This window comes from Hemicordylus capensis, chromosome 4 (genome assembly GCF_027244095.1).
Source record: "Hemicordylus capensis ecotype Gifberg chromosome 4, rHemCap1.1.pri, whole genome shotgun sequence".
In the NCBI taxonomy this organism is placed as follows: domain Eukaryota; kingdom Metazoa; phylum Chordata; class Lepidosauria; order Squamata; family Cordylidae; genus Hemicordylus; species Hemicordylus capensis.
Window position 1 is genome coordinate 164,241,848 of NC_069660.1, and position 24,938 is coordinate 164,266,785.

At 45.5% G+C, this 24,938-nt stretch overlaps 1 long non-coding RNA gene across 4 annotated transcripts in view; it reads left to right on the forward strand.

Moving 5' to 3' along the window:
* The window catches only part of LOC128352955 (uncharacterized), a 62,679-nt gene extending 42,745 nt beyond the window's left edge, over positions 1–19,934 (forward strand). For 2 of the 4 annotated variants that reach the window (XR_008320731.1, XR_008320733.1), the window contains 3 exons: positions 7,532–7,590; positions 8,095–8,286; positions 11,340–11,785. This is a non-coding gene — a long non-coding RNA (uncharacterized LOC128352955). Of the gene's footprint in view, positions 1–7,531; positions 7,591–8,094; positions 8,287–11,339; positions 11,786–18,330 lie in introns of those variants that run through there. The other 2 variants (XR_008320732.1, XR_008320734.1) reach the window with 2 other exon arrangements.
* The last annotated feature ends 5,004 nt before the right edge of the window (positions 19,935–24,938 follow it).

Below are 24,938 nucleotides of genomic sequence, written 5' to 3' on the forward strand. Positions count from 1 at the left end.
AAACTCCTGTGATAAGGATCTTTATGAATACTTGTTGTCTCCTTTGTCCCACTTTTTAGATTTTGAGGGCCTTGGAACAAGGAACCATAATTTAATTATGTTTAAAGTGTCATGCACAGATATGGCAATTTATAAATAAAATAAGAATAATTTTAAAATCACAAGTTGGCTTCTCATATGCATTGTGGACTGTTTTCTCCCTGCACATGACTCTACCGGCACGGAAAGAAGGAAGCTCCCTTTATTGGACATCTGAAGCTTGGCCTTCACTCTAGTTTCATTTTGTGGTGCTATTTATTATTCAAATGTGGAACAAATTCACCACCACATCATGAATGGCTATCATTAATTATTCACTGGGATTAAGGAATCAGTTAAAACCCTATCTCCCCTTAATCCTGCTTTATTAATTTTATATTCTTGGCAGAAAAGGCCTCTTTACAAATGGATCATGCAGTTTTCTGTTGGGACCCTAAGAATGAAACAACCCTGGTGTTCAGAGAGTGCTGTACTTTTTAATTTGATAAAATAAATTAGCAGAGGATTAGCAAGGCTATTAGCATGCGATGCAGTGCTATTGCTGTTACCACCATCTTAAGGGAGCTTTTAAAATGATTAGGTTATGTCTCGCTTGGTTCTTTTCTTCCAGTGGTCTCCTGGGTAGCAGAAAGCAACATGGTGGTACAGTGTACAGCCAGTATAGAATTGCTTTAAGTGAGTAGGAGAGAATACTAGACTCGAACCTCTTGTGCATGTAAGATTTTACTGAAACTCCCGAGACATCCAATGTCTTGGTATGACTTTAATAAACCACCAGGATGAGGGGCCAATTTCATGTCATGTTTGTCAGCATAGTTCTGCTCCATTCAGCACTGGTGAACTCATGTATTCAGTTCTGGACACTACTGTTAAGAAGGAGGTTGACAAGCTGGAAAAGAAAGCTCTATGAGAAAGATGATGTTTGGGTCTGTAAGATGTCATATTGGGTACTAGCTTAACCTGTGCAGCGCATCTGCGTGCTAGTACTTGATTGCTCCCCTCACCCCCTGCCACAGCCCCCCTCACCTCAGAGATCTCTCCACCCTCGCCTGAGCTGCACACCTGCTCCTCCTCCCCCTCCATCCTGTTGCTTCCACCCCCCTCACCCCTCTCGGTCACGGCTGCAGCATTGCTGATGCCTATTGGCCAAGCTGCACCCCCCTATCCCCAGAGACCTCCTCCACCCTCACCTCCCCACAGGAACAGCAGAAGCAGCAGTTGAGCAGGCCCTTCCTTGCAGCCGCCAATGCCATGGCTGTCCGTTCCCCTCAGGCTGCTGTCAGGCCCGGACCTGTCCCTTGCCTGCCTGCCTGCCTCCCTCCCTTCGCGAATGGCCTCGGTAGCTCCAAACAGCAGCAGCGGTTGACTGGGCCCTTCCTTGCTGCCGCCATAGCATTCCCCTCAGGCCCTTGACAGGCTCGGGACCGTCCCTCACCCTTCCTTCTTTCTCTCTTCCCCTCCCTTTTCTCTCTCTCTTTCTCTGTATTCCACTCGCTCTTCCCGTCTTTCTTCCCCTCCCTCCCTTCTTTCTCTCTCTCTCTCTCTTGCTCCCTTCCGGAGTTAACAGATCTTGTTCATCTTGTTTCATCATCTAATTCAAACAACAGCAGCCTCCTTCTCCTGAAGGGGCTCTTTCCTCCCTCACGACCCCTCTCTTTGCAGACCCCTGCCCCCTATTCTTAGATAGATAGATAGATAGATAGATAGATAGATAGATAGATAGATAGATTCCTCTCCTCTACAATCAAGAACATCTTCAAACCAGTAACAGTTGCATTCCAACTGATCTTAACCATCACAGGCTTCTCCTCTCTATCTGCATATGGAATCCCCACTGCCCAATCACCATGGTGCTTCTGCCCTTACAGGCTCCTCCTTCCTATCTGCATATATAACCGCCCTGAGCCATTTTGGAAGGGCGGTATATAAATCAAATAAATAAATAAATAAATAATATGGAGTCTCCACTGCCCAATCACCATGGTGCTTCTGCTCACTAACTCCTGCGAGAGCTGCCACACACGGGATTAGCCACGGGTATGCCATATATGTGTGTGTGTGTGTGTGTGTGTGTGTGTATATATATATATATATATATATATATATATATATATATATATATATATATGAATGACTAGTGGGCCCAGGCGCAGAGCATCTGTGCCTCTAGTTGGGCCCAGCCATGTCCCGCCCCCTACACCGGCATGCCCAGATTTCTGGCTGGCCAGCTAGCTGACTGGCCACTCCCCCCACCACCGCCCCCCCGGGCCAGGCCATCTTGCCGCCGCCTCCTCCTCCCAGCAGCCAAGCTAGGCTGGCCTGCTGCCACTTCCTCCGCGCGGGCTGGACAGGGCCCATTGCCACTGCCTTCTCACCCCGGCGAGTGAGCCATGGCCAGGCCATCCTACCACCACCGCCTCCTGCTGCCTCGCCCGCTGGCCGTTTTCCTCACTCTGCCAGTCCTCCTTCTCAGGCCGGTGGGGCTTCACCCACCGGCCATCCTCCTGGCAGTGCCCGTCCTCCTCCTCAGGGCAATGGAGCTTTGCCCGCTGCCTGTCCTCCTTCTCAGGCCCACAGGGCTTTGCCCGCCACCCGTCCTCCTTCTCAAGGTGGTGACGGTTGCCAGTGCTCTTGGGATGTGTGGCTGGAACTCCTGTGCATGCCTCCCCCTCTGCCAGCCAATCGCCTCCTCCCTCTCTGTCAGCCAATTGCCTCCTTTCTGCCACGTCCTCAATCATCCCGTCTACGAGAATTAATTATATAGATATTTATCTCAGAGAAAAAGGGACTAAGATGATGCACTTCCAGTTTTCAAATGCTGAAAAGAATGCCAAGAAAAAAAGGGAGTAAATTGGCCTCAGGGGCGTAGTAACCATTGAACAAGGGTGGAGAAATGTCCTTGGGCCTCTAGAGTTGAGGGCTCCCCCGGCACCCCTTGTCCCTCCCTCAGGGCACCCCCTTGTCCCCCTCCTGCAACCAGCCAGAGAATGAAGCACTCCCTGGCTGGGAGCATTGCTCAGTTGGTGCTTCCTTCAAATGCTGGCTTGTAAAAAGTACTGACTGAGGTGGACTGGGAGAGGGGCCAAGCGGTCCCTCTTCCTGATATTGGCCTTGCCCCCTGCAGATATTTTTTGGGACAGATATTTGTGGATTAGGAGGTTATTGGGGTTTCAGTTTCCTGTAGGGTTGAGTTGGATTGCCCTGTTTCATTCTGCTACTGTGGGTTTGCCCATGGTCCATGCTGCTTGCCTTCTGGTGTAATTTGGAGAATTACTAAAATTAATTTCAGAATGCACATGGAAGGTTTGCCACAGCTTTCAGTTCCCCTTTTTTAAAAGTTAACAATCTGTACTAGCACTTGTGCTTCTGATTAAATCAGCATGGAAGGAAGATACGAAGTGATCATGCAATCCCATCAAGATTTCTGTTGATCAGTCCAAATTTGCATGTACTATATCACAACAAGGTCCAGAATTCAAAATAAATAAATTGTGAATTGCTCACACGTTGGTGCCACTTTAGGTAATTTGAAACCACAGCATTTAGAGATAAATTCATATGGGGAGAATCTTGTGAGCATCCTTGGCTTCCTGATGAAGATATGGGTCTTTGGATTTCTTCTTTGCCACCTGACCTGGTTGTCAGATGCAAAAACTGAATCCTGAATCAACAGGACATGCTTTTAGTCTAAGTGGCTCATTAGAGGCAAAGATTTGCTTTGAATTCTTTCTTGATGAAATGATTAGTGAATATCATATACATCATTTTTGGGGCAGGGGGTGTCTTTTTCTTTCTCCAGAAGTACTAAGCAAGGTGATCGTGACAATCACAGCCATAATGCTTTATTAACATTAATCAGAGGGAGCCTTTCCCTTATTGCGGCAGCTTGAGCATGTTTGCAATGGCAGTATGCCATTGACATTTCTTAGGCAGACTCTTCCCCTTTAATCTGGGTTAGCAGAGAATCAGAAAGCTGATTAAATAGCAGAGCTGGTCTCTAATGAAAGTAAAGCCCACTGCAAACATATACTGATTGCTTTACATGAAAAATGTGCTAGGTGGATTTCAGGTGATACCATGGTGGCTTTTCTCCTAATCCTATCTAAGGCAGCATTATAGCTTTTAATGTTGTGTTCATTTTAACACTGAGCCCCACATGGTCCCTGATGGTGAGAGTGGAGGCCCAGAATCAGAGGTGACTCTACCGTGAGGTGAAGTGAATGCATCATGGCAGCATTGCCATTATAGGCAGCAGAAATGAATGAAAATTGGACAAGATCCTGATAATTTCAATTAGGCTTTTGCTATAGAACATTCCAGTGGATTGTGCCCCATTTTAATTCATATGTGTATGGGGGTCATTTGGATTTTCCACCTTTGGCACCAGAATACTTGGGCTGGCTCTGCTGGTACTACGTGCATCCTCTCTGCTATCCAGAGGGGTGGGGGTGGGGTGGGGAAAGAAACTCCTTACTCCAATACACTGTCCTGGAATGAAATCTTCAATTTAATTCTCTTCTGCTCTCTCTATGCTTGCACTGTTGCCTATTATTATAGTAAAGGTGACATAGAACTGAACAGTTCTGAGCAGAACATCTGAAAAACCTCAACAAACAGGTAATCTTCTGTAATCACAGAGAGCTTTCTCCTCTATTTCCCAACATCTGCAGTCAGAACTGGGACAAGGCATTTGTGTGCCCTAGGCAAAGTTTGAAAATTACATCCCAAATCAAATACAATTTTACCTGTCAAAACTGGTTCCTGTGCCAGTTCTCAACTTCTGCCTGAGATCCTCTACCCAATTTGTCACCAACATTTGAAGTTGGGTGGAAAATCTTGGGTTAAAGTTGGAAAGAAGCACAGAAATCAGGGGTTGGTGGGTTTGGACAACAGACCCACCAGGACTGTGTGCTTCCCAGGAACCTCAGGTTTTCATCTTACTTTCAGATGGCTGTGTAAACCAGCCCCCCACCCCCCGTGTGTGTGTGTGTGTGTGTGTGTGTGTGTGTGTGTGTGTGTGTATCTGCTATTCCTTCTTGCCATAAACAACATATTCATAGCTTTCTTTAGAAGCAGTCAGATTATGCATACATTTTAGGCTGTAGGATTAACTGTTTACCTGCTTAAAGCAGAATGGCGTCCTTGTTTTGAACTGTAGCAATATCCATTTGCCTTTTGTAATGTGTTGGGTAACCCCTCCCTCCTCCACACTGCAAATCCCTATATATCCATGCAGTACTGTCCACTTTCTCTAGCAGTACTAAGCAAGGTGATCATGACAAACACAGCTGAAAGGCTTTGGGTCTTCATTTAGGACTTGAAGCATCACAAACTATATGCCTCAGAGGGAAGAATGTTGTGATATTTAAAACATATGTATAAAGTATAACATTTAATAGTTAAAATGGCCATTCATTGTGCCCCTGTATGTGATGTCCCTTAGGTGGCTGTCTCATTTGCTTACCCCTCATCCCAGCTCTGTCAGGATCCCTTATCACAGAGCATTAAGGGACATCACTGCTTGGTAAAGGAGGTTGCTAATGGTCTGATTATCTTGTCTCTCGAAACAGTGTATTCTCTCTGGCCCTCTCAGCCACTTGCCTGAAGATAGGTATTTCTCAGTTAGGTGTCCCTGTCATCCTATTGAAATCTAGGGACAATTATACCTGCAGATAAAGTTTCTGTCATCCTCAGTCAGCAGTAGCATTCTGAGGTTTTGAAGAACTCAAAATGCTGCTGCTGGATGTGGAAAGCAGATCTCCTGCTCCTTGTCAGATCCCTTTTCTTTTCTGAGTCTGAGCTGCAATAGCTGTCTCAACATCCCTGAGTTGCAAAACAGCAAGCATGCCACTGTTCCTCATCCCAGATGACTGGGAGTGATGGTTAAGGGTGTGCAATGAAATGGCAGTGGCAGTTTGGTTTGAATTTGAACTGAATTTGAACCAAACAACCCAGTCTGCAAACTGGTTTGTCAGACATGGCATTGGTTCAGTTCGTGATTTTGAACTGGGTCAAACCAGATCGACTCGGTTCAACCTAGTTCGAGTTCTTTAGTAAGGATTCCCCTTTACAAACAAAGGGGGGTGGGATTTCCTAACGAAAGAGGGGTTGAGGCCTGGGGGGGGGCAGGCAAGAGGGCACCTCACCTGCTGTGCTGGCAGGGAATGGCCCGGTGTGTGTTGGGGGGACCAGGCTGCGGTGCAGGAGGGGAGTGCCGGAAGGACCGAGAGGGGCCACAGCTGAAGAGCCACTGTGGGCGCTGCCGCAGAGCTGGTGCTGCCACCAACACAGCGGGTAAGGTGCCCTCTCACCTGCCAACTCAGGCCACAACCCCTTTTTAGTTAGGGAACCCCCCTCTTTGCTTGTAAAGGGGAATCCTTACCAGATTCCCAATTACAAGTAAAGCATACAAACCAGACAAATTGGGCCTAACCAGTTCGAGCTAAACCGGGCTGAACTGGGACCTGCCCCTCTTTTTGGGAGCCAGACCGATTTGAGCTCAAACCAGCTGAACCAGTTCCACACACCCCTAGCGATGGTGAGCAGGACCAACCAGTGTTGCACTGTGGATACTTGATCTTCTGGTGGTTGCCTTGGTCTCTTAAGGGTCTAACTGCTGCAAAACACCAAGGAAGTTCTGTTCTGCAATGTTTTGTTCTACAGTGGGAACCACTGTGGTCTTATGGAGTTGGCTTGTTCTGATTCAAACCATTGGTTCATCTAGCTTGGTATACCCTACCCTGATTGTCAGCAGGGTGTTTTTTCCAGCACTGCAGGATCAGAGGTTTCAGGGATGGAAACTGAGATTCTAGACACACAAAGCATGTGTTCTACCAATGAGTAAAGACCCATTTGATCAAAATTAAGGATATACAGAGAAACGTATTGAGAAAGTGTTGTCATTCCATTAAAATTCTTTTATTTAAAGTTTCATCAGAACAAGAACCCCCAAATTCATTTTGAAATATCTCAAAGTAAAATTTTCAGTCTAGAAGACAGTGTTGGTGCTGTGTGACCTGGGTTTAAATCCAGCTCAATGAGTTTGGGCAAGTCGCACTCTTTGTTATAGTAACAGAACACCTCAAAATTTCCTCCTCTATATCCTTATCTTCAGCTCTCCCTCCCTCTCCCCCCCCCCATCTCTCTCTCTCTTTCAGAAAGTGGATCTCTCTCTCTCTCTCTCTCTCTCACTCTCTTAAAGTGGATCATAAAATCAGGGGATTTCCTGACAGCATAGTTGTGGGGGATTAATCTGATATTGCAAAAATACTTTAAAAATAAAATCATTTAGAAGTGATTAATAAAAACAATTTATTAGAATTAGAAGGTGTCTTTCTTTTAGTTCTATTGATTTTTACTAGAACTACAAAGCAACTTGCAGCTCCGTGGCTAGAGCAGGTAATTAATATACCAACTTGTGTAAAGAAGGTGGAGCTAGGTCAGCCAGAATTTCATTCTAACTATGCCTCCCTTAATACTGATCTCATCCTAGGGCCATAAACAATGGAGATACCTGCTGGAGTGGAACCAGCTCATTTGCATGTCAAGAGGGTAAGAGCTGAGTGTACACCAGCCCTATTAAACTTGTAACTTACACATGTCAGGGAGCCCCTTTGCTACAGGCAGCTGTCTCTATGGCTGCCCCATTCTCCATTCCCTCTCCTCTCACACAGATTGATCGGTTTCCTCCTCCGTCTGTCCATTCAGCTTCCTTCTCTCTGATGTTCCTATTTTGGCTGTACTAGTGAAAGTATTTCTTCCTCACCCAGTCCCTGAATGCATGGGGTGTGTGGATAATGTGTACACTTTTTCAGGGCCTGGGATCTAGGGAATATGGGATGGGCTGCAAGCTTGTTACCAAAAGGAAAAAATGTCAAGCTAAATTATAGATAATGCTTGAGAAATGCTTGTTTTGTTTCATTTATATACCACCAATTCAAAGACAACTCAGAGCATTTCAATAAAAATTAAAACCATTTAAAATATTAACATAAAACTCATTTAAAACCACTTAAATATTATTAAAAGCCATGGCTTTTTATCATTCTGTTGAAGGCCTCCAGGGATGATAAACCTCTTAAAACCACGCGGAGTCCAAGGGGCAGCAACTGAGAAGGCCTGATCTCAAATTGCCATCAGACAAACTGAAGACAGAACTCTCCTGATTATCTTAATGAACGGTGGGGATTTTGCAGAGAAAGGTGCTCTCTCGGGTAACCTGGGCCTAAGCCACTCAGGGCTTTAAAGGTAATAACCAGCACGGGTTTTTTTGCTCAGAAACAGACTGGCAACCAGTGCAGCTCTTTAAGAACAGGCATGATATGGTCTCTCTGGGCTACCCCGGAGATCAATCTGGCTACCACATTTTGGACTAACTTATATTTCCAAACTATATACAAAGGCAGCCCTACATAGAATGCATTACAGTAGTGCAACCTGGAAGTTACCAGCAGATGCACCACTTTTTTTAGGGCATTCTCTTCAAGGTACAGGCAGAACTGTCTTATCAGCCGGAGTGGATAAAGGGTGCTCCTAAAAGGTGGTTTACCTGGAGCGGATAAAATGGACTTTCTCAGCCCCAACCTGAGAAACCAGGATGAGACTAGGATCCAAGAGCACTCCCAAACTACGTACCTGTTATTTGGGGGGGAATGTAACTCCATCCAGAACCAGAGATCCTATCCCACCCTCCAGATTATGACACACACCTTGCCCCCCACAATGAGCCCCTTTGTCTTGCTTGGATTCAGCTTCAATTTATTATGCCTCATCCAGCCCATTAATGCTTGTAGGAATGCGTTCAGGGAAATAATGCCACTTTCTGAAAATGATGACATGATTATTTTGTTGTATTTTTTGCTGTATTATTTCGCCTGTGTTCCCCCCCCCCCGCATAATCATATTAGGGGTGTGCACAAAACCGGGTATCCCAGTTCTGTTTGAGTCCAGACTAGACTAGAACCGGACTGAGCATGATTGGTTTTGCCACCCCCTGAATCCCCCCCCCCCAGTTCAGTTCAGTTCAGGGGGAGTTCACGAGTTTAAAAAATATATAATTTTTTTAGTTAAAAAAAAAAATTCACTCACTGCCACCTGGTCCGGGGACTTAGATTCGGCCATGGGGGGAGGGGTGTCGCCAGAAGTTCCCCCTCTCCCTGCTGGCCTCCATCATGTGTTAAATTGCCTGGTTTGGGCGGTTTGGGCAGTTATGACCCAGGCCACGCAGAGGCCCATTGAGCATGCGCAGCAGCCTCCACAATGGCCACTGCCATGGGGGTGAGGCCTGGAACGGGCCAAACACCGCCCAAACCAGGCAATTTGGCACATAATGGAGGCCAGTAGGGGGAGGGGAAACTTCTGGAGACACCCCCCCACCACGGCCAAATCTAAGCCCCCGGACCAGGTGGCAGGGAGTGAATTTTATATATCTCCAGATCGTATACATAATCCAAGTTACAATATAAAAATAAACAATTACAATATAATTACAATATAAAAATAAACAATATAAAAATAAACAATATAAAAATAAACAATTTCACAGAATAAAAACAATTAAAACAATTTCGCAAAGTAAAACAATTAAACAGTTTAAATTAGTTTCAAATAAAAGCCTTAGAAAACTAGTGTGTCTTAAGTGTCTTTTAAAAAGCAATCAGAGATGGAGAAGGTCTTATTTCGACAGGGAATGCATTCCAAAGCCCTGGGGAAGCCACAGAGAAGGTCCAGTCCTGAGGCCACCAGACAAGCTGGTGGTAACCATATCCGGACCTCCTCAGATGATATTAATAGGCATCAGGTTCATCACACGTGCACGTGCACACACACAAAGGAATTTTATACACACACACACACACACACACACACACACACCCCTCATCATTTGTTGATCCAGCATCTGCAGTTTCATGTATCTGTGGTTGGGTAGCTGACACCTGACCTTGGCATATGCAGGGGGGAGGGGCAACAAAAAAAGGATTTAATTCTGCACATCCACAGGTTCAGGGTTGCTAGAAATGACCTCCAAGGTCATTTCCAGCCGCCATTTTGAGGAGAAGAGCCATTTTGTGGCTCGTTAAAATAAAAAACAAAATAACCCCATGATTTTTCACAGAAAAAGACTAGATTTGGGACTGGGGGAGGGGCGTTGCTGGACATCTGGAGACCCATGGGGCACAGTAGGGCACCTCCCTCCAGTTTTAAGGGCCCTTTGTTGTCATTTTTTGCCCTTTGTGGAGCCTCCAGGAACTTAACCCCTTGAGTTCCATTGCCTTAATGACGCAGTATCCGTGGTTATAGTGGAGAACAGAACCCCCACAAATACCAGTTGTGTGTGTGTGTCTCTCTGTGTGTGTTATTTGTATATATACACAAATAATATATATTACCTTGGAATTGTATATATTATGACAAGTCCAAGCGTTATCAAGTTCCAGCTATTATTTCTTATTGAACAGGCAGGAAGATCCCGCAGGGTATGGCAGCTGACTGGCAGCAGGAGATTGGGACCAGCACCATAAAAATATAATAGAATAATTAACTCTTCCCCCCTGCATCCTACACATTTAGGGAATGTGTGAAGGGGGGATGGGATTATGTATCCTGGTCTAACCCTTGATTTTGGGGTGCATACTAGCCATCCAATGGGTTGGACATTAGCATGAAGAGGCTCTAAGAGCATATAAGAACAGAAGTCAGTAAGAAGGTGGTCCCTATTGTGCACAGAACTAATACGAGATTTCAAGCACAGGAAATATATCTAAATAGTTTTTTTATCACTCATGTTATAATATATTCATGCTCCTAGGGTAGCCAACTCTAACTGAAGCTATTCCTGGAGATCCCCCCCCCGCCCCACAATTTTTCCAATATTTTTCACAATATCAAGTCATTAAATCTCCAGGGTTGGTTTCAGTAGCTACATGGAGATAGATGTCAGTTCCTGAAGACCTGAGGCCAGTACAGGGGAGTTGGCAACTTTATGTCCTACTGCCATGTCTGGATATAATACACCAGACTGCCAAAAACATAAGCAACTTTTGCTTAAATTTCTTAAATGTAATTTAAGAAATGTGCATTTCTTCTTTTAGTTCCCTTTGTTAAAGTTGCTTACATTTCTTACTTTAACAAAGGGAACTAAAAGAAGCTAAAAGACACCAGTTAATCCTCCAACATTTCAAAATATTCAAGGCTGTTCTTGTTGATTTTTCAAAACAGAGAAGGTATCTGAGGGATGGTGTTAAAAGGTTTGTACTGAGAAATATTTGGGAGCTGATGGTTGGTTCTTTATTTGGTGGCAGGCTGCTACTCCCTCCAACGTATTCAAGAGATACCACCTTGAAAAGCTGGCACTGTGGCTGAAGACATTGTGATCTGATGCCTTTAACTTCCAAGCTGTATTCTTTTCCCCGCTCTCCTCCCCCTCCCTTCCTTTCCTCAAAACAAATAGACTTTCATTGAGATCAGCATATCACTCTGAATCGAAGAGGTTTTCATGGGACCAATAAATTTCTTCAAAACAATGCATTTTTATTACAGCATATTTTTGTTCAAACCAATACTTTTTGACAACCAGATATTAATGACCTGGCCAGGGTTATAAATTTACTCTAAACTATGTGTTTTCTCATAGAAGAAAATAATTTTTTTACAAACACATTTTGATTTGGATCAGTCATTTTCCTGGAAATCAAAGCTATTTTATTATTATTACTTTGGCTTGATTTGGACAGAGAATACAATAGCTCTTTCCCCACAGAAATCTATCTTTTGGTTTTGTTTTTTAAAGGAGATGAAATAAGGTGTTGAAGGTAGGCAAAAATCAGGTCAGCTGAAAACAATTATTATATGTGTAGTGCCTTCCAGTTAACAACCAGCACTTTTGTAACCTTCTTCAACAATGTAATGAAAGCACATATCTGTTTTATTAACACAACATATATAAATTTATGCAGGTCTTGTGTAATAATATAGATTTGCAGAGCTGTTCCATTTTTGAGCCCTGGGCCTGCTTCTCCATGACCTTGACCTTGCACTCTAGGTGCAATCAGATTACAAAGTATACTGAGAATATTCTCCCACTCTGTAGTCGGGTCCCTTTTTGGCAGCAATGGGAAGCCACTTAACACAGGCATCAACAACCATACATCAACCATGTTCACAGAAATGGCAATAGGACCTCTAGTGGCCTTGCTGCAGAACTGACACTACATTTTTGAGACCTTCAAAATCAGGTTGCTGACTGATACTTTTATTTGGACAGTTCAAGGGAAAATGTTTTAAGCAAGGTGTCTTAGTCCTAAGTGATATGACACGGTCTGGTCACAGATCCTTCTCAATCCCTATCCATACATTCAGTTCAACACTCGTACAACGACTGTACAACACACAAAGGTATACATCTGCACAAAGGTACAGTTATTCATATATTATGTTGAACAGAGGCACAGCAGTACACTTCCTACCTTTAGCATGCTCACTTTTAGAAAGCATACAGGCACAATCATGCACACAAAAACATGTACTGGTATGCAGACATCTGTACACTTGTACAACATAATGTCTGAATAGGGTTTCAATTCCAGTTAAAACAAGAAAGGCAAATGGTCTGCCACCTCAACTATTCACATGTTCATTGTAGAAGTGGACAAAATCATCTACAAGGTGACTTCAATGCTCTTAATATTTTGCACAGGATCCAAGCCAACTTAGTCATGATGAAGTCCCATTGAAATCGATATGTCTAACAATGTGGGGTTTATGGGGGAAAGTACAATGCAATTTTTATCATTTGCATAAGCATTTATTGCACCCAGACCCAATGAAGACATGAGACCATAGTAATGGAGTAAAATAGGCCACAGCATTATTGAATAACAATCTGATAACGAAGGAGGATTGGCGCTCCACCCTCTACAGTGTGGAAACTAAGACTCGCTGATGTGGTGGGAGTCAAACCTAATATATAGGGTGACACACCTTGCTGGATCAGACTCAAGGCCCATCTAGTCCACCATCCTGTTTCACACAGTGGGCCACCAGAAGCTGCTCGAAGCCTACAGGCAGGAGTTGAGGGCATGCCTTCTCTCCTGCTGTTACTCCCCTGCAACTGGTACTCAGAGGCATCCTGCCTTTGAGGCTGGAGGTGGCCTATAGCCCTCCGACTAGTAGTTGTTGATAGACCTCTCCTCCATGAAGTTATCCAAACCCCTCTTAAAGCCATCCAAGTTGTTGGCTGTTACCACATCTTGTGGCAGAGAATTCCACAAGTTGATTATGTGTTGTGTGAAAAAGTACCTCCGTTTGTTTGTCCTAAATTTCATGGCAATCAATTTCATGGGATGACCCCCAGTTCTAGTGTTATGTGAGAGGGAGAAGAATTTCTCTCTATCCACCTTGACTCGAGACATCATCAACCCTGTGGCTGGTGCTGTCCATCTTAGTCAAGCTAATGTCAAGGCACCTGCCTTGGGTATCAACCATTCCCAAGTCACCAAGCCTAGTGATTCCAGAGCAGATAGGAGTATGTCCTAAGCCAGTGATACTTGAGCCTCAAAGCCTCTAGGGACTGGCAAGGAACCCCCCCCCCATATGTCAAACACATGTGTAAAGATGCTCACCAACCCTACACTACCCCATATAACCACACTATACCTGCCACAAGAAGGGGTCAACTAGCTTGGCACCTTCAACACCCACCACCCTTCCAAAACTGCTTCCAATCCTTTCTTCAAATCAGACAAGAAGTAATTGAAACAGCTAGGGGACACATGAACGCCATCAGCCCGGAACAGTTCTGGATGGATGAACACAATGTTAGTGTGAGGGACAAATCCCCCACCAAAAGCCAAAACAAATTGACCCAAATTGCAGATAACCTTCTTGCATGCCCTATCAATCCTCCCAGACTCCCTGGCACTGTGCCAAACAGAGAGCTGCAACAAGTCAGATCACAGGAGAAGCACACTAGGCACGCAGCTCCAAATAACTTTAAGGTCCCTGACTGTCTGATGGGACATGGCCAACCCTGAGCTATGCCCCAAATCTTCCCCCAGATGCAGTAAAAGAATATCTGGAGGTGGGCTACTCTTCATAAACTCCCACACTGCATGCAGGAGCTGGTCGAACACTAGTCCCCTCCAACCAATCCATGAGATCGATACATGTTGGCTCCATCCAAGCTGGGACCCAAAGTCAGTTTCTCTTTCCCGTCTGTGAGCCCAAAATATAATAGAGTGTTCAACTATTAGCACCCTGATTTGCTGGGAAGGCATACTGGGACCTGCCGAGAGAAAAACAAATAGAGATAGAACAACTCTATCTACCGTATGTAGCATGTGTATGCCTTAGAATGTCATCACCCAATTCTCATAACTTCCTGCTCGGGGAAGACCAGCCACGCCACCATGGAAGCTACCCCAATCCAAAAAAATGCAAAGAGAAGGCACCCACCAGCCAACCCTTGCTGTCCAATGCCTGCCAAATAACAAACCAAAACTGATATTGGGCCAATGGAGACCCATCCTCATGGTGGAGGAGGCACTCTTCAAATAGTCCCACCACAGCGAGATAGTGTTCTAAAGCCCGTACAAGGCATATGGCCAACCGCTCGGCCCTGCAGAGCATGACCAGGTGGCCCTTACCCTGCTTATTGGTTTTGGGGAAATGGAGTGAAATGGTGACCTGCAGAAGGTGCAACCAAATATCAGCTATCTGCACCACCACAGGCCTGAACCTCCACTTTTGGAAAAGTTCAAATGCCCTGAATGTGCCAAAAAATGCTACAACTGCAGCAGCATGAAACAGGGCAAACTCATAGGACAATGTGCAGAGCGACAGAAGCAGTTCCAGGATAGACTCCAAGATTTCAGGCACGACAGGCCACCTGGAGTCAGGCTGAGACGAACCCTCAACCATTCTCCACACCCTAAAACACTCCCCCGCCAGGCCTTGAGCCTTAAAATAAAAGGTCATGAAATCTCCCACCAAAGCTCTAATCTTCCTATGATAAGCTGTTCTGGTGTTCAGAGCCAACGCTGCCTACACTGCTCTTTGGGCTTCAACATGCCAAGGCTCCAGAGCCAAGCTGGCATCCTGTCTGGTTCTTGCCTTGCCCCTGGGACCAGCTGATGAAAACGCTCCTCCTGCGAATCAGACAGCACATATGCAATACCATTTTGTAGCCCCAGAACATGCCGGGCCATGAACAGTATATTGTTGTATTTTTGAGCTGATATTATGGAAAAGTTATCTGAAAGATGGGTGTCAGATGTTTGGACAGGGGGCACAATTTCAGTGCTTGCCCTAGGTGCTATTTCCCCTAGATACGCTCTGCCTGTTGTCCTAAAGGAAAAGACAGGGGGTAAAACCCAAACTGTCCCATGGACCAAGGCCAAGCCCCTGTTGGCGTCTCACCAGTCCCAGAGTCCGAAGGCATTCCTCCTTCTACAGATGGAGCAGGCAATGGTGTCTGAGGGCTGCTGTCCTGGGTGAGATCCATGGGATCTGGCACAGGAACAGCACCGTCATCTTTGAATTTGTCCCAACGATCAGATAAAGACTAAGAATTCTGCCCATTTTGCACCCTTAGTATCCTTCCTTGGCCAAGAAGTCAAGCCAAAGGGAACACCCTGATCTGGGACACCAGGAGGATTCTTCTTGGCCCTTTCCAGTGTCTCCAAATGAACTATAAGAGCATGCACAGTGCCCAAATCATCCTCTTCATTGGAGAAGGACAAACAGGGTCGGGGGAGGCCTTCTGGGTCTACTGGGCCAAACTGGCCTGCCCTCCTCCTTATCTGTAGCTTTCTTGGGCAGCATGACTGAGACAAACACAGAACCAAATTAGAGTGACCAAGAATCACAGCCCAACCACAAACTCGCTCCCAACCCAAACCCAACCGATGCCAAGGCAACAGGAAAGGGGTTGAGAGGGTATTCCACTGTCAAGCAGACACAGAACCATAGACCTATGGGCCCCAAAATGATCAAAATTTGTGTGGGGGGGATGCAAACTAGGGCAGTCCTGCCTAGCAAAGGGGACAATTCATGCTCACTGCTGCAAGAGCAGCACTCCCCAATCCAACCTGGAACACACAAACCAATCACAAAGAAACAAAGAATAGGGACAAACTGTGTGTGGGGGGGAGGGCAAGCAATAGGGACTTATGGTATCTGGGGGGGGGGGTTGGAATGAGGAAGAGATGATGTGAACCCCCCAAGACAGATCCACCCCACACTGCCCAGAAAAGCCAAAGAAACAGAGGTGTGTGAGAAAGTAAAATGGAAAAAAGCTTATTCTGCCTGTGGCTACCAAGACTGCTCCAAAAAGTGCCCAAAGCAGCACAGCCCCTTAGTTGGGGTGGTGGGAGGCAGGCCAGCTGGCCCAAGTTGCCTCATTGCTGCCTCACCATCAAAATGCCGCCACTGTAACGTACCAAGATCGGTGTAATCCTGGGCCCCTTTTCAGGAGGGAAGGCAGGCCACGCAGCCTAGTCACTGCCTTGCCGCTGAAACTCTGCCACCTCCAGGAGCAAGGCCCAAAGTCTGGAACGATAAGAGGGAGATTCTCTCACGTCACTTCTCAAAAGCAGACTGAACAGCTGGGGATCCCTGTTAGAGGGAACACTGATGGGGAGGCTCTTATTTCAACAGGGAGCACATTCCAAAATCCTGGGGCAACTGCGGAGAAGGCCCGTTCCTGAGTGGGTTGGCGGCAGCGTTCTCTTAAATACAAATTTACCTGCTTAGGTGATCTCCATATGGGCTCTGACCCATAAAAGTTCATGCCACAATAAATGTGTTCTTTAAGATGTTTCAGGAGCTTATTGTTTGTAATCTGTCCTCTTTCTTGGTCACACCAAACTGTAATGCAACCCAGAAACTTTTGTTATCAATCCATCTGTCTGTGTCTGTGTCTCAGTCTGTCTGTTTAATCTTTGATTCCACCCTCTCCTTGCTTCCCCTATTCACTCTGTTTCCAAGTCACGTCATGTTTCCCTGAATAACACTGCAAAAACCTGCTCCTTTCCTCTCCATATCTTCAACTAAAACTCTGACTCACAGTCTGTTCATCTCCCACTTGGACTATGGCAACTTTCTTGTTTCCGACTTTCCTTTGTTACAGTTCGGGGCTAAGCTCTATATTATGTTAAGTGTGCCATCAGCCTTTGTGTGCATAGTTTTTGTTTCCTACATAGCATCTGTGGATCACGCCCAAACAGGATCAAGCCATGGCAAGCAACTCCTCTCCAGGGCCAATAACAGCCACCTAGAGGAATTTGGTTTGGAACTATGGATGGGGTAATGGGTCAAATCCCTTCTTCCCTACTGTGGCACAGTCTAACTTACCCAACCAAAACCCGCTGCAATATACAAAATAAAAACCAAGCATGGAAGAGCCAAGGACATGCTTAATATAACATGTAGTTTGGTTCTCAGTCCTCTCACCTCTGTCCACAATTCCACTCCCCAAATCATGCTGCTATCTGTCAATCCCTAAATGCCTGCCTGGAGGCTGTAATGGGCTGGATGAGGGAGAATAAACTGAAGCTGAATCCAGATAAGACAGAGGTACTTCTTGTGTGAGGTCAGAACTCCAGAGACAATTTTGATCTACCTGTTCTAGGGGTCACACTTCCCCAAAAGGAACAGGTTGCAGTCTGGGAGTACTTCTGGATTCACACCTCTCCCTGGTTTCTCAGGTTGAGGCGGTGGCCAGGGGTGTTTTCTATCAGCTCCGGCTGATACACCAGCTGCGTCCATTTCTTGAGATCAATGACCTCAAAACAGTGGTACATCTGTTGGTGACCTCCAGACTTGACTTCTGTAATGCGCTCTACGTGGGGCTGCCTTTGTACGTAGTCCGGAAACTTTAGTTGGTTCAGAATGCGGCAGCCAGGTTGGTCTCTGGGTCATCTTGGAGAGACCATATTACTCCTTTGCTGATGCATTTCTTCTTCTTCTTTCCCCTCCATCTAAAAGCCCTTTTAGTTGTCAGAAATATGTCCCTGAGGGTCACACAACCCTCAGGGACATTCTTGAATCAATAACAACTTTTGGAGGGAGAGGAGAGAAGCAAAAATTGCTCAGTGGGAATGTTGAGTGATCCTGATGATATATGCAAACACTTCACCCAATTTATCCCTAACCCTACTCTGGGGAAATTTGGAGCAGTGTAATGGACTCACGGACTGTCTGAAATGTTTTTTTTTGGGGGGGGTTAATGCAAAATGAAGCCACACATCAAGTAATCAAACATTAGGGATTCAAGACTTCTTTTGGATTTCTAAGATCAATATGATGTAGTTACTGTGTTCAGTGGGAGCAGAACCACAGGATCCAGAAGTGGGAAACCCAAGCAGTGAGCAGCATGTGAGTGTATCGGCATCACACAGAGGGCAAGGTACCACCTGTATAGGACTTCATCAAGAGCATCATCCTGTCTCCCAGGCAGTTCATCATCAGCAGAACAAGGATATCTTGAAAGACTGTTGAGAAGCCAAACATCCAAGGACAAAACATCATCAGAGAATAACTGCTGTGGTTTCTTTTCCTAGGGCCCTGCAGGCCAACTTTTGTCACCATGTGCCTGGCTCATGTAAATTTGCTAATTGCTTGAGCAAAAGGAGTGGCTGGGTGCCACTGTGTTTGTCTTCCATTCATTGAATAGGATTAGGGACTCTGACACAAGTGATTAATCACCATACCGCAGACACACAGAACTTGTCACCTCTAAACAGAGAGCGGCCACAATCTATGCCAAACAGCTGCTGGTTCCTGATATCGAACTTTCCTGATCTCTGCCTCTTCTGTCTGCTCTTTTCTGTGAGCAAAAAGCTTCAGCCTCATCAAATGAAGCCTGAACTCACAGACAGGACTGTGCTAAGTGGTGAAAGTGGGTGAGAGCAGCTAGGTATGCAGTACTAACAGAACAGGTTCTCTTCTTTCATCACTGCAACTTCTTAGAAGTGATGCTAAAGATACTGTCTCAACATTATATTGCACTCTTCATATTCTGTACCAAGAAAACAAAAATCAAAATCTGTACAAACTGATTCATTTTTCACAAACAGTGCCACGTGGCAATTAGTCCTAGTAGATTTAAATCTTGCATTGAGTATGGGTAGTCTGATCACAACTAGAATGGGTTACCCTAAGGCTGCATTACCCCAAGGCTGCTCTGGACCAAGTGCCTGGCACTTATGATCCTACAAACCCATTGTGTTCCTGAGGGAATTGTTAATGTCAGTTTATATCCCCTTAAAGAAGAATTAGACAATTAATGTCTAATTAATGGAGGACAGATCTACCAATAGCTGTCAACAATGACTACTAGAAATGCTTGTCTCCACCATTCCATTCTTGTAGCTTCCCAGTGGCACATATGGCTGGCCACCATTTGAGATGATAGCTGACATTCTGGGCAGTTTCCAGTGGGCACTGCTGTTTGCTTGTTTAAAAGGGTTCATGTAATTGTGCAATAGTGCTCTTGGACAAATGTCAGAATTGTGCAACTGTGGATGTGTGGTCATTATTTCCAGCGGCCATACACTGGGCAACACATTTGTGAAATTCCAGTGTTTGTGCAAGAATACTATTTTACAATTGTATGCAGCAGCTCCTGTGGTGCTAACAATGGCCACAGGAAGTTGCAAGAATGTCAGCCAGGATATTGAACTTGATGGGCCTTTGGCCTAAGTGATCTGGCAAAGAAGCTCCCATGCTCCTGTTTTCTGATTTGTGTACTTTGCTGGTTTGTAGTAAATCTGAAGAATCAAAAATGCCTAATAAGTCAAAAGAAACTCTTAATGTTGTTCTCTTATTTGTTAATTTTTAAAAAACTCTTGTATTTGAAGGCAATCTTTGGCTGAAAACATTTGCAAGTAAATATCAATGTTTCCTTAAAAAATTTTTTTCTGCCATTTTTTCCTTCAACATATATAACACAAGTTAATCAAATGAAATATGGAGGGTCAAGATATGGTGAAAGGGAGTACAGAGGTTTGAATGCTTGTAAGGCATGAGGTTTTGACATTAGACACAATATACATCAGTGCAGGCCATTGCACATTTAGGGTCTGAACTGGTGCTGACTAATCAGGAAGGAGTGTTGTGGTTGAATGACAGCTCAATGAAAGTATCATCCAAGTTGAGTGGCAGCTCTGAAAAAGGCAGATTCTCTACTAGGGAATTGAGATTATTGGACTGATAATAAGAAGATAAGAACAGCCCTGCTGGATCAGGCCCAAGGCCTATCTAGTCCACCATCCTATTTAACACAGTGGCCCACCTCTGGGGAGACCACAGGCAAGAGGTGAGGGCATGCCCTCTCTCCTGCTGTTGCTCCCCTGCTACTGGTATTAAGAGGCATTGTGCCTCTGAGACTTGTAGTAGCCATTGATAGACCTGTTCTCCATGACTTTGTCTAAGCCCCTCAAAATGTGTATAGACAAAATCTGTCTAAGCCCCTCAAAATGAATGAATTATAATGGCCTTATGCAAATCTATGGTGTGGCCACACCTGGAATAGTTCTGGTTACTCCATCTCCAAAAAGGCATTACAGAGCAAGAAAAGGTACAGAAAAGCAGAAGCAAAATGATTAGGATTCTGGAGCATCTTCCCTGAAAGGAAAGGATAAAGTGCTTTTTACTTTCTAGTAGGTGGTGGGGAGACAACTAAAGAGGGATGTTTACAAAATTATAAGGTTTATAAAATTATGCATGGGGTGGAGGAAGAGAAAAAGCCCCCCACCCACCCTCATTGTAGTAGAATTTGGGGTCACCAGTAAAATTGATTAACTGGAGAGTCAGAGCAAGACAAAAAAAAGTATGTCTTCACACATCACATAATTAACATATGTAATTTGCTGCATTGGGATGCAGTGATGACCACTAGTTTAGATGATTTGAAAATTGGATTAGACCAATTTAAGAAGGAGGAGAGATCTATCAAAGGTAGATCTCCACCTTCACCAAATGCCTGCATGGAACATTCATGTTTCAGAAGCAGTGTATTTCTGAAAACCAGTTGCCAGGGGACAACTGTGGTGGTTTTGGTTAATCCATTCCTTGATCCAGGCCAGCTTTTGAACAGGACTTTAGTTACTTTTAGCCCAGTCCTGGAGTGGAGGTGGGGCTAACAGCCGGCAGCAAGAGCACTGCAAGATGCCTGCACTTGCCTCTCTGTACATCAGATCTATTTCAGAAAACCATTCATATTCCTGATTCTACTCCACTGCCTTGTCCTTGCAGACCACAACTCTTTCCTCTGGATTCTACAACATCAAGCAGTGAGGACTGTTGTCTGCAGTGCTTTGCTTGTGGGCTTCTGTTTGGCCACGGTGGAGAACAGGCTGCTGGAGCTGATGGGCCTTTGTCTGATTCAGCAGGGCTCTTCTCTCCTGCTCTAAGGTTTCTGCTAACAATTATTCCTCCTATGCATCAGGAATCACAGCTTGCAGCATTAATCAAAGTGGAGTAGCTTAATGAGGTAAATGCCTCCTGAGAGGGTAAAGAAAACCTCCGCACTGGAAGAGCACAGCACAGTAGGGATACAGAGTGCCAGGAACACCACCTGCACCAAATGCATTGAAATAAATGGGAAGGCATATGGAAAATGTGGGGGAACAACAACAACAGTGGATATTTATATACTGCTTTTCAACAAAAGTTCCCAAAGTGGTTTACATAGATAAATAAAAATAAATAAAGATGGATCCCTGTCCCCAAAGGGCCCACAGTCTTAAAAAAGGAAATACAAGACAGGCACCAGCAACAGCCACTGGAAGTACTGTGCTGGGGCTGGATAGGGCCAGTTGCTCTCCCCCTGCTCAGTAAGGAGAATCACCACTTTTAAAAAAAATGCCTCTTTGCTCAGTTAGCAGGGGGGTACTATTATTTTCAATTAGGCAGATGGAGGAGGAGTTCTGTATAGATTGTGTCCTTCAAACATGATTCCTTATTCAAATACCTTCCCAACAGCTAAGGCTATAACTGGTCTGCAAACTTACTCATATAACATGTTTTAAAAGACCAAGTGAGTATGCATGCTACAAAGATTTCCAGTATTTCCAGCTTTATCTGCCCTACATGATTTTGGGGTCTGTCTCTGCCCCTTCCTTTTGGCCGTCTCCTTCTGCCATCCATATGATATCATATATCATACCATATCAATCTCCTGATTCATATCATAGGCTTTCATATCTTGTGGTGAGTGCGGAACATGGCAGGCATGTTTCCCAACAGGGCTCCGTGCCTGGGAACGTACTGCTTCAAAGAGCACAGCTCCCTAGCATCTCTACTGCTGCTTGCTCTCTACTCCACTGTGAAGAAAGCCCTGGCTCCTCATGCCAGCTGTGAGGGGCAGTTCCTCAGTGTGGAGGGAAAGGCATTCTGCACTTGCTCAGAGGCACTCCATTTAGTGTTACCTCCCACGTTCCAAGTATGGGCCCTGATATTCAAACCAGTCTTGGGGCTGTTACCTTGTGAGTTCTGCTTCAAATTAAGCTTTGGAAACTGCTACCCTCACATAATGTAAAGCAAGTGGATTTATTATTTCCATCTGGCAAGTGTCAGACGATATGTGCATTCTTTGCACTGGATCCTGATTTTCTTTCTGATTACCGAACAGCCCAGCTTCCTAGAGGAACCTATCAATGCTCTTTTCAAGTATGCAGAAGATTGCTGATGCCGTTGGGCCTTCCCTTGCCCCGATCCATCCATCCCCTGTTCTCCCTCTCTGCTCTCACATTTCCTCTGGTGGAAATAAGGAGGCAGCAGCGGTGGGAGAGAGTAAAGCTCCAGTGAAGGTTGCAGCCTTAAATGAGCCATTGCCTTGACCTTGTGGAAGGAGTGCTGGAGGCAAATCCCCCCTCCCTGCTGGTGCCTTGTGCAACACGCTGTCACTCAGACAAGCAGCGTTCTTAATGGGTTTGTGGGAAAGGCCTGTCCGGCCTTTCCATCTGCTGGCTCTCGTCACAAAGCACTGGCCCAACAGACGACATTCCCTTGAATTATTTAGCTAGCTAAATCTTCCTGCATCTCACATCTTTCGTTCCATCTGTTAGCTGGGACCTTGTCTTTCTGTAGGAACTGTCCTTTATGCATGCCGGCATCTGTCAGCAGTGCAGTTGCCTCTTTTATTCATGATCTTCTGCGGGAGATGGTACAAGCTGCAGAAATGCCGTGTTCCTGGTATGCATTTCATTTTAATGGAAGATTACATGACTGGGGCCCGCTTTATTACCTCTCGCCCTGCACATCCATCCATCACGGCCCCATTCGCTGAGCTTGCACTGGGATGTTGGCCATCAGCAGCTGCTGGCAAAGGCCGCTCATGCAACCCTCCCCTCACCCTCCAAGGCAGAGAGAAAATGCATTGCCTGTTTTAAGAAAAAAAAGTGGGTGCAGGGAGAGAGAGATAGGGTCAGCCCACAGGGGAAGGAAGGGACACGTTTTGACCTCAGCCAGTACAGGGCTAAGAAGAATCGACCCTGGCTGTTTTATTTGTGGGAAAGTGCTCAGAGGAGTACGAAAGAGGTGGCCGCAGAGCGGGAATATGATAACCTACACCTTCCAGAGCCTTTCCTGTCACGTTAATACCACAGAACCACAGCTCCTGCCCAAATGCTCAGACACATAGAGGCAATTCTCATGGGTGGGCTGGGAGGGGGTGGGGGGAAGGCTGCTCTTCACCTATCTTCCCCCCAGATGACCCAACCATCTGTCGTTGGCACACCTCCCACATGCCCATGCAGGCAGCCTTGCTCCACGCAACTCCATGAGGCACGGAGCAGGGTGGAGGGAGCCAAAACAACAAGTTCCAGTCTCCAGATATCCCACAATGCAGTGTGCGACATGCACATTGCATTGGAGATTCCCCCATCAGATGGGCGCTCTATGCACCCGTCTCTGGGTCTCCTCGGGCTGAAATCAGTCTGAGGAGACACACAATACCCAATAGCCTGGGTAAAGGTGCAAGCGCACCCTTAGCCTCAGATAACAGCTGGGTTCCTTAAGAGTGTTAGGCGGGTGGGGATGCGCGAGTATCCCGCTGCTTCTCATGACTAACCTAACCCAGGCTGGGCTGTCCATCACTGAGCTAACCCATCACTTAGCCAAGATAACTTACCTGACACACGCCTGATTTTCACTCATCTGCAAACGGAATCACCAGTTAACTTATTGACAAACAACCGTGTGCCATGGTGGTTGGCGCAGGCTAGTTGGGATTTTTGATCTAGGATCCTATCAGGGCTAAGTAGGGCCTCCTGCATGGTGCACAATCCTTTTGGGGGGATTCAACAGGGATTTCCGTTCACAGATGTGTGAAAATTAAGAGTTCATCTGGTGAGTTATCATGGATAAGTGGCGAGTCCGTCTGGTTCTCGGTTGTGTGAACCAGCCCACAGAAGGATTGCCATGCATCTGGAAATGTAGAAAAAGTGACAACTGAAATTATAATGGGGTCAAACCACCTTCCCTATGAGTAAAAAAATTAAAGTGATTGGGCCCTTTTTTTGCTTAGGATATGATGCGGACTTCTAACATTCTGAACTGTGTGAAAACTCCCTCTCACTCTCTCCAGTGCTGAAAGAGCATAGCAACGCTCTTGATATTCTGTTGGTTTCTGCATACTGCAGTGCATGCCCACAAGGGTACACCAAAATGGCAGCAGCTGGTGACTTTGTTTGCTAGAGAACAGTGCATGTGCCCAGCCATGTTGACTGCTGATGCTGTCTCTGGCTAAAGCTGTAGTGAATAACAAAGTGACACTAGCATGGGCACTTCAGGGAAGCCTGAGAAACAGCCAACATGCCTCTTTCTGGCAGTCAGTGGAACTCGGCATGAAAAAGAGGGAAGGGCCACAAAACTAGCAAAGCCTTTGCAGATGAACTTTA